This window comes from Pan paniscus, chromosome 8 (genome assembly GCF_029289425.2).
Source record: "Pan paniscus chromosome 8, NHGRI_mPanPan1-v2.0_pri, whole genome shotgun sequence".
NCBI classification, from domain to species: domain Eukaryota; kingdom Metazoa; phylum Chordata; class Mammalia; order Primates; family Hominidae; genus Pan; species Pan paniscus.
The window spans coordinates 103,725,669-103,736,449 of record NC_073257.2 but is presented as its reverse complement, the minus strand read 5'-3'; positions in this window follow the sequence as shown (position 1 = coordinate 103,736,449).

Below are 10,781 nucleotides of genomic sequence, written 5' to 3'. Positions count from 1 at the left end.
CTAGCTATCTTGAAATATATACTGCATTGTTATTTGCTATTGTCTTCCTGATGTATAATAGAACACAAAAATGTATTCTATCTAACTATAACCTTGTACCCATTGACCAGCCTCCCCCATCATCCCTCTCTCTTCCCTTCCCCAGCCTCTGGTAACTACTATCCTACCTTTTACTTTTAAGGAATCAACTTTTTAAGATTTCACATATGAGTGAAATCATGCAGTTTTTGTTTTTCTGTGCCTGGCTTATTTTACTTAACACAATGGCCTCTAGGTTCATCCATGTTGCCACAAATGACAGGATTTCATCCTTTTTTATGGCTAAATAATATTCCATTATATATATACATACACCACATTTTCTGTATCCATTCATCTGTAGATGGGCATTTAGGTTTATTTCATATCTTCACTTTTGGGAATAACATTGGAATAAACATGGGTGTGCAGGAGTTATTGCGATATACTGATTTCATTTCCCTTGGAAATATACTGAGTAATAGAATTGCTGGATGTATGGTAGTTCTATTTTTAATTTTTTGGGTAATCTCCATATTTGTTTCCATAATGGCTGCACTAATTTTCATTTCTACCCACAGTGTGTAAGAGTTTTCTTTTCTCTGCATCCTTGTTAGTTTTTTTTTTTTGTCTTTGATAATAGCCATTCTAATTGGGGTGAGGTAATGTCTCACGGCAGTTTTAATTTGCATTTCTCTGATGGATTTGTGGTTTTGAGCATATTTTCACAGATCTGTTGGCCATTTGTATGTTTTCTTTTGAGAAATATATTTTCAGGTCTTTTGCTCATTTTAAAATGAGATTATTTGGGTTTTTTTTTTTTTTGCTATGGAGTTGCTCAAGTTCCTTATATATTCTGGATATTAATCCCTTGTCAGATGCATAGTTTGCAAATACTTTCTCCCATTCTGTAGGTTGTCTCTTCACTTTATTGTTTCATTTGCTGTGCAGAAAGTCTTTAGTTTGATGGATCTTATTTGTCTATTTTTGCTTTCCTTGCCTGTGCTTTTCAGGTCTTATTAAAAAAATTCTTGCCCAGTCTAATTTCATGAAATGTTTCCCCTATGTTTTCTTCTAGTAGTTTCATAATTTTGGATCTTACATCTAAGTCTTTATGTTTTTTCCCATTGTTATGTTTAGAAAATCATTTCCCAGCCAGCAATATGGCATAATCACCTATGTTTTAAAAGTTTGAATTCTACATCTTTTTGTGATCCATATAGAATTTATCTGTGCATGAGCTGAGGCTCAAGGCTGACTTTTCCCCAAATAGTTAATTTCTAAACTGCCATGTATTTGATAATTCATGTTTCCCACTTGTTTGTGATGCTTTCTTTATTATATACTAAATGTTTTAGAGCTTGGTGTACATTGCTGGATTATTTACTCTGTTTAATTGATCTGTGATAATTTCTGTGCTAAGACCACATTAACTTATGTCAGCTTTATAGTATGATTTCATGGCTAACAGAGTAGAACCTTCTCGCAACAGTTCTATTTAAAAAATTTTGCAGCTGATGTTTCTTGTTGATTCTTTTATATATGTTTAAACTTTATTTGGCCAAAATAAAAAAAAATCCAATTGAATTTTGCTTGCATATAGGGGAAGAATTGACTTTTAAAAAAACTAACCAGAAATAGCATGCATCTTTTTAAAATAAAATATTCGATATATCTCTCAATAATATTTTTTATTTAGATATTTTTGAATGAGTAAATGAAGCAGTAATTTGGCTTCCTGAAGTGATGAATGGAGTGTGGAAACAGAGTTTCATTGAGTATAACAAAAGACTTGGTGAATGAGTTCTTGGAGGTCTTGGGTTGTATCTTACTTTCTTCTCTAAGCACTTTTCCAAAATTACCTGACTGATCCATACCTTACTTGTTTCTCTGCTTGTGACTCCCAAGATTACCAACTTTGCTGCTCATATCACCAATATAGCTTTTCCTCAGACCTTTAGTTCTTTGAATGTTGTCATCTTTTCCAATCCCAATGCAGAATACTCCCTTGGCTGTGCTTTCAGCTCTTAGGTCTCGTTATACGTTCATGGACTATCTTGGGTAATGTTTTTCCAGGCTTAACCAGGCACCTGGAAACATCCCACCTCTATTCTGTTCTATATATGCTCACTCGCTGTGTCCCAAACTCATGGGTTATACCTGAACAAACAAGTACAAGTACAAGTCAACCAAACAAGGATGAAAATGACCTTGTATCCTTTACCTTTTCCAATAAAACTTCTCTATCAGTACCTGCATGTCCTACCTTCTTCCAGTAGGAGGTGCTGGTGCCCTCTATTTGTAGACAGTTTATCACTTACTTGGCTCAGTGTGGAATGAATATTCCTGCCATAAACCTGTAATATACCTGGACATCTGAATGTACACAGAGACAAACAACTCTCTCTATGTTCTTCTCTAGTTCATTGACTAGCTTTCCAGCTCCCTGCTGACATTGGAGTTAGAAAAGGATAATCAAGTTGTCTATTATTAATAATATGTATTGAGTTTCAAATGTATAACAGATGTCTCATATCACAAGCTAGAGACATTTTATTTATCTGATATGGTTTGGCTGTGTCCCCATCCAAATTTCATCTTGCATTGTAGCTCTCATAATTCCCATGTGTCATGGGAGGGACCCAGTGGGAGGCAATTGAGTTATGGGGGTGGGTCTTTCCTGTGCTGTTCTTGAGACGGTGAATAAGTCTCTCGAGATCTGAAGTGTGTGTGTGTGTGTGTGTGTGTGTGTGTGTTTTCCAACAGAGTCTCGCTCTGTTGCCCAGGCTGGAGTGCAATGGTGCGATCTCTGCTCACTGCCTGCAACCTCTGCCTCGTGGGCTCAAGCAATTCTCCTGCCCCAGCCTCCCGAGTAGCTGGGGTTGCAGGCGCCCACCACCACACCCAGCTAATTTTTGTAGTTTTAGTAGAGAGGGGGTTTCACCATGTTGGCCAGGCTGGTTTCGAACTCCTGACCTCGAATGATCCACCCACCTGGACCTCCCAGAGTTCTGGGATTACAGGTGTGAGCCATCTTTCCCGGCCCTGATGGTTTTATAAAGGGGCGTTCCCCTGCACGCACTCTCTTGCCTGCTGTAGTGTTAAGATGTGACTTTGCTCCTCCTTCACCTTCCATCATGATTGTGAGGCCTCCCTAGCGCTGTGGAACTGTGAGTCAATTACACCTCTTTCCTTTATAAATTACCCAGTCTCTGGTATATCTTTATTAGCAGTATAAGAACTAACTAATACATCATCCAACCAAACAATAATACTGATCACTTTGTAAGAGAGAAAGATGAAGAAGAGATAGTTCCTATGTACAAGTAATTTATTGTTCATGTAGGAGACAAACAATTTTATAAAAAACTATAAGGCAAGGTAGAGAAAGAAAAGTCCTATAAGAGAAGTAAGAGTGCCATGGGGGTTCAGATTACTTCCATTTAGGGTGATCTAAGACAGTTTTATGGAGGAGACAACAGGTGTATTGAACCTTCAGGGCTGACTATTCAGGAGGCAAGGATTCAGGAAAGCACCAAGCTTGTAGGAAGAACAAGGCATGGTTTGATCTGAGTAGGATGAAGGAAGAATGAAGGAAAATGGGAAAGAAGCTTAGGCATGGCAGTTTGACCACATAGGGCAAAACTCTAAACAAAAGCATCGGTTGTTTGGTTTAACTTTTGCCATAAACATCTGAAATCACATAAATGTTTTTGCCCTAGCCAGAAGTTCTCAGAAGGCCAGAACAGAGGATCAAATCTATATCTTTCTGGAAAAGACATTTCAAGGAAACGCAGCTCTTCACTTCTCTGTCAGGAGCAACTATGAACAGCAAATACCAGATACATCATCTTAGCTGCTTGGACACAAATAAGCAAAGAGAGGATGAAAATTCTGGCCAAACCCACCAAATAAAAGAGTGTGTGTATGTGGGAGAAATAAGCTGCAATGATCTGCGATTGGTCCACTAGCTTGGGATGGCCTGATTGGGTGGAAGTTCAATGGCTGTGGAGAGGCACGAGGATGGAGACTAGGGTCATTGACCAACCATCAGCATAGTCTTAATTAAATATTAATATTACATTGAGAAACAGTGGCTAATGGCATTCATTATAGTGACTTTGCCCAGATGGTTTCTGCTAACACAAAAATTGGACTGGTCTGAAGGACTCTATTGAACATTTTTGTACTTTTAAGTTTCAATTTGATCTTAAATTCTCTGGGGTTAATGGCAAGATTGGGTAGAAGTAATGCAAAAATTCCAAGGAACAAGTGTATAATGGAAATGGAGAAACTAGCCTAGACTTGGTGAGTAGACTAGACCATGTACGTAAGTGTTGATTAAAACGATTTATCAAATCAGGAAAGAAATGCTAGGAAGGACGAGAAAATGCCAGAAAGATAAAGACTTTCCAATTTCTGTGCTCACAATTACTCAGGTTATGTTAGACATATAAAAATAATAAATTGTTCCCTACGATCCTAACGAAGTGTTATAAGAAGGAGGCTGATGAACAGGAAATGTTCACTTAGTCATCCATTGCCCCATTTCGTTCCTGGGAACTACCGAAGCAAGCTAATTTTTCTTTCATATATGTTCACTTGTTTTTGCTTTAATAGATGAAAAGTTATAGAATATTAAAACTAGATCATTTGATATCAATTTATTCATTCATTAATTTAAATGGATATTTACTGACTGATGACAATGTACCAAGTGCTGGGTATTCAATGGGATAATCAGATCACCCAAAGGGGCTTACACTCTAGTGGGGAGCACAGACTAAGAGCAAGTAAAAAGAAAAATCCATAAATCAAATGATTACAAACTCTATTAAGTTATGAAGGAGTCAAACAATGGGCTGAAACAGAGAAAAAGGAGCTCAGAAAGGGAACAGAGGTGCGGAAAGGTGAAGGGGCCTACCCCAGGTCACCACAGTTAGTGGCAGGGCCAGAACCCCCATCTCCTAACTGCTAGGATCTTTTGACTATGTGCTAGGATCTTTTGACTATGTCACGTGTGTTGTCTGCTTTGACATAGAATCTGCCGTCTGTTCTCTGGAAATCTGTGTGGATACTGGATGATGTCTTGGCTGGTTTCTAAAAGCAGATGGGAAGACTGAGTAGGGGGAGAGGAGAGGTTTACAAGCTGGAGGTGTGCTACGTGCTGCTACCTGTCTCTAAACAACTCACAGAGACAAGTCACAGCAAACTTTTAGAGGGCATTGCCCTGTCCTGGAAAAGACCTATAGTGTGATGTAATCCTTAGCAATAGAACATGTATGTAGGGGGTGGGGAGGGGCTTGCTGCTTTCTCTCCCACCTCCATGGAAATCATCTGAGATCCCTACTGGTCCCCCTCTACTTACTGGTTTAGGGAGAGTGGCTTGTCAGCATTTAGATTAGGCAAAGCTAAAATCATAGTGAATAGGCCTCTAGTGCAAGGAAGGTGTGGTTATGAATAGAGAGGTTGGGTGGGTAAAGAGAAATTTCACAGCCTGTAGCATTTTGTGAAAGAACAGAAATTGTGTTTTCACCATAACAGAGTGGAGTGGTATTTCTCTAACAATGAGAGTTTCCACTAATGAATATAGTGACTTTGCAAATGATGTTTTTAAAAATACAATGGCTGATCCCAATAGAGTGGGAGCAGAAATAAAAATAAAAAAATAAAAAATACAATGGCTAGGTCTATTCCTTCTGGGTTTCCAGCTTTAGGCATATGGTAGATGAAACTTCAAGGATGAAGGAGTAAGACAGGAATGAGTTTACTGGCTTCAGGTTGTGCCCTGGGGAGTCAGCAGGTTCTATGATGTCATCTGAGCAGAATGAACAAAGATGAGTGACGACCCCAAAATGGGAAAAGGTACATTTTGTAGGTTAGATTATTATTTCCAATGATTCCTTCCCAATTCTTGATTGGCTCCCTGTTATAATATTATACCTCTATATGCCTTGCCACGGCTTTGTTGACACTGTGGAGGACAGGGTATATTCCCTGCTCCACTGATATTGATCTTGGCCATGTGACTTGCTTTGGCTAGTGGAATGTTAGCAGATCTAATGTGTGCAGTGTGCACACATGTAGCTCCCGGCTCCAGAATGAGGAAATGTGTGTAGAGCAAACCTGAACCCAACTTGCAATTTGGAACCAAGGCTCAGCCAAATTGCTGCCTGAAGCAGAGCTGCCCTAGCTGAGTGAGAAAAATAAATGTTCATTGTTGGAGATTGGATGTGTGTGTGTGTGTGTTTTGCTGTGCACCATTATTATAGCAATAGTTGATTAATACAGTAAACGTGTGGAGCAGGCAACAGATATCAACTGGGGCAACCACAGTCTGGAATTCACTTATTTATCATATGTGTGCTAAATTGCCCCTTTTGGCAAGCCTTGTGCTGGGCTTGGAGCATCAAATGAAAATAAATAGCATGGTCATGGCTGGAGGGGCAAAGACAATCTAGTAACATAATAGACATGTAACAGACAATGCCAACGCACAAGGGTGATAGCAAGGCTGTGTACGGTATGTTCTGGCCACAGAGCATGCCTGGAGGGACTTGGAGAAAGTGACACAGAGGAGGACATTTGGATCAGGTCTTCAAGGATGACTAGGACTTGATCAGGAGGGAGGGAGAAAAGAGCACTGCAGGCCTGGGGAACAGTGCAGAGGCAGGGCCACTGGAGAGTCCCTAAAAGGGAAAGCAGCCCAGTGTGGTTAGAGAGAATGGAGGGGAGTGGCAGGAAATGAGGCTAGAAAGTTGGACTGGGCTGTGTTGGAAGGGCCTGAGACTAAGGAGTGAGGACTTTATTTAGTAGCTTTAGTTCATGGACTTTTAAAAGGAACTCTCTGAGATTTTTAAGCAGTGGATGATGCAATCAAAGCCATGCTTTAGAACAGTGCTTTGTTTTTAACTTTTATTTGAGAGTTAGGGGGTACATGTGCAGGTTTGTTACAAAGGTGTATATATATACCTTTGTAACCAGGTGTATACATATATATGTACACATATATATATATGTGTACATATATATATATAAAATTTTTTATGTTTTTTGAGACAGAGTGTTGCTCTGTTGCCCAGGCTAGAGTGCAGTGGCACGATCTCAGCTCACTACAACCTCCACCTCCCAGGTTCAAGCGATTCTCCTGCCTCAGCCTCCCAAGTACCTGGGATTACAGGTGCATGCCACTACGCCCAGCTAATTTTTGTGTCTTGGGGGTTTCACAATGTTGGCCAGGCTGGTCTCGAACTCCTGAACTCAGGTGATCCACCTGCCTTGGCCTCCCAAAGTGCTGGGATTACAGGCATGAGCCACCGTGCCTGGCCTACAAAGGTATATTGCATGATGCTGAGGTTTGGGATATGACTGAACCCATCACGCAGGTAGTGGACATAGTACTACTATGGTTTTTTTTCAGGTAGTTTTTCAGCCCTTGCTCCCCTCCCTCTCTCCCCTCTCTTCACTAGTAGTCTCCAGTGTCCACTGTTACCACTTTATTAGTACCCAATGTTTAGCTGTCACCTATAAGTGAAACATGCAGTATTTGCTTTTCCATTTCTGCCTCAGTTCACTTAGGTTAATGGCCTCTAGCTGCATCCATGTTGCTGCAAAGGACGTGATTTCATTGTTTTTGTATGGCTGTAGTACATGGTGTACATGTATCACATTTTTGTTATCCAGTCACTCTTGATGGATACCTGGGTTGATTCCAAATTTTTGCTATTGTAAATAGTGCTGTGATGAACATATGAATGCATGTGTCCTTTTGGTAGAACAATATATTTTCCTTTCGGTATACATCTAGGAACGGTGTTGCTGGGTCAAATGGTAGTTCAACTCTTAGTTCTTTGAGAAATCTCTAAATTGCTCTCCACAGTGGCTGGACTAATTTACATTCCTACCAAGAGTGTATCAATGTCCCCCTTTCTCTCCACAGCCTCATGGATTTTGTTAAACAGTCAAAAAATAACAGGACAGTGTTTCTTAGGGTGTGTTCCCAGGACCAGTAAATTGTTAGAAATGCAAATTCTTGGTCCAAACCTACTAAACCAGAGACTCCAGAGTGGGCCCAGAAATCTATGTTTTAAAAAGCACTCCAGGGCTGGGTGCAGTGGTTCACGCCTGTAATCCCCACACTTTCGGAGGCCGAGGTGGGTGGATCACCTAAGGTCAGGAGTTCAAGACCAACTGGCCAACATGGTGAAACCCTGTCTCTACTAAAAATACAAAAATTAGCTGGATGAGGTGGTGGATGCCTGTAATCCCAGCTACTAGGGAGGTTGAGGTAGGAGAATTGCTTGAACCCAGGAGGCGGAGGTTTTGGTGAGCCGAGATGGCACCACTGCACTCCAGCCTGGGCAACAACAGCAAAACTCCATCTCAAAAAAAAAAGTACTCCAAGTCTATGTTTTAAAAAGCACTCCAGGTGATTCGGATACATGCTAAAGTTTGAGATTCACTGCTTAGGACAATTCTCTTTCAGCTGTCAAGAGTCTGGAGTGAGGGCCTCATGCTGGGAAGAGTTTCTGAAGAGCCACAGTAGAATCAGGGGCACCTCCCTTGAGGGTAAGGAAATATGAGAGATTCTAACCACTCATCTGGCCCCAGAGCAACAAGATCAAGGTGGTCAGGGTGTAGGCAGTATAGGCATTCATCCATTCACTTCTTTATTCATTTGCTCAAGAATCCTTTCTTGGCAATGACTATGAGCAGGTGTTGAACTGGGTCTGGGAGATAGAATTCTGGAAAAGAGGATGTTGTTGCCCTGTGAGGGACTCACATCTAGTGGCATCAGCTCTGTTCTGGGTGGAGCAAGATTCCAAATGCTTACTCATCTCTTTCTCTTTTCCTTTTTCTTTAGAGGTTAATGAGCATTAAATTTTTGATGAACATCAGGGTCTTCAATGAAGAGGATGATGATAATTGCTATCATTGATTGAGCACTTACCATGAGCTAGACCCTGATCTAAGATCTTTGTGGCTGTTAAATCTTCACAATAGCTCCATGAGGTAGATCCTACGATTATCCACATCGTACAGATAAGTGAATCAAGGTACGTGGAGGATAGCATTCTGTCTACTTTCCTACAAACCATTAAGTGCAAAAATGGGATTTGATCTCAGCTGGCCACCGTGCTGATGACATCTTTCAACCTGCTGGGCTAGCAGGATATTGAGAATTCCAGGAGAAACGAGGTAAGTAGTATATTGTAAGAGGAGAACCTTGGAGGGCACAAGGAGAAAACAGCTTCATTCTTTTCCCCACCATGTGCTTGAACCTGCTCCTTGGAACTAGTTCCCCTCTGCCCTCTGGGCGTGTCTAGGGCAGGTCCCCTGATGCTTCTAGTCACCTGTAGATAATAAAAAGTTTTCCAGTTACTTATTGTCACAAAGATAATCTCATTTCAGTAAAAAAATATCCATTCATAGGTGTTAATCAACACTTTAGATTTCACTTAAGATTCTTCTTGCTGGGCCTGGAGTAGGGCAGGGCTGGCTTCCTCTAGACTTCCTCACCTTGGTCCTCCACCCTCAACTCCTGCTACTTTCTCCATAGCTCCAGCTACTCACTAGGAGAGGGAATAGGGAGGACATGTCAGGGACAGGAAAGGTCAAGTTTGACTGGCACCAATGTCATATGGTGATGGATTCTGCTGGCTGTGGCAGATGATTCAAGCTGACTCTGGGCTCGGGGGAATTTCAAAGCCGATCTTTTTGGAGCTGTACTTGTGGGTTCTCTGGAGGCCTACACTGGGAACATTAGACTGTACTGCCTGTGTCATGCCTCAGATGCATGTTCTCTGTGACTGTTTATGTTTTTTCCCTCAGCTCCCCAGAATCCTGGGTCCTTTCCCAGCTTAGGTTTGAAGCCCCCTCCAGGCCAGTTCTCTCTCCTGAGCAGTCTTCTGGTTCACAGAGAATATTCATGTATCTTTTGTCCAAAAAACACTGGGAATACTGGTGTGTCTGCGCTCAGCCACTCTTCCATTCAGTTGCTCTGGCTACTGGCTGCTGCCTTTCTGCTTGAGATGGCTTGGCTATGTCCCCACCCAGCCAAATGATTTTATAAGGGGTTTCCCCTTTTGCTTGGTTCTCATTCTGGTTGCCTGCCGCCATGTAAGACTTGCCTTTCTCCTTCTGCCATGATTGTGAGGCCTCCCCAGCCACGTAGAACTGTGAGTCCATTGAACTTTTTCTTTATAAATTACCCAGTCTCAAGTATATCTTTATTAGCAGTGTGAAAACAGACTAATACACTGCTTTTCCAATATGCATCAGATTAGTCCACTGTGTTCACTGCCTTCTACAGACTCGATGAACACATGTCAAACCCTCTAAGTACGATGGGAGGAAAGTACCTAACTCTCTAACAACTTTTTGTAAAGAAATGCTTCAATTTCCAATCATACTTCAACCCCAATCCTTTTAGATCTCAGAGGTATATGAGGGATAAGGGTAATAAAACCGGGCTAGCCATGTCCTTTGCAAGTTTTGCTTGGTTGGCTTCAGCCACTACCAAGACAGAAAGAGTCCCATGAAAGATCCTTATTATTGTTATTATTATTATGAATTATGCATTTCTTATGATTCCCTTAAGAGCTCCCTTTTCATACCCTTTACTCCCAAGGACTTGAGAGCTCTTTTATTTGCATTTAAAGAGAACACTTCAAGAACTTGAGAAGTGTGTAGGCTGAGCTGTTTATTTATTGTTTAAAATTGTAGCTAACAATTCATTAAAGGTGTATCAATCTTTAAAATTG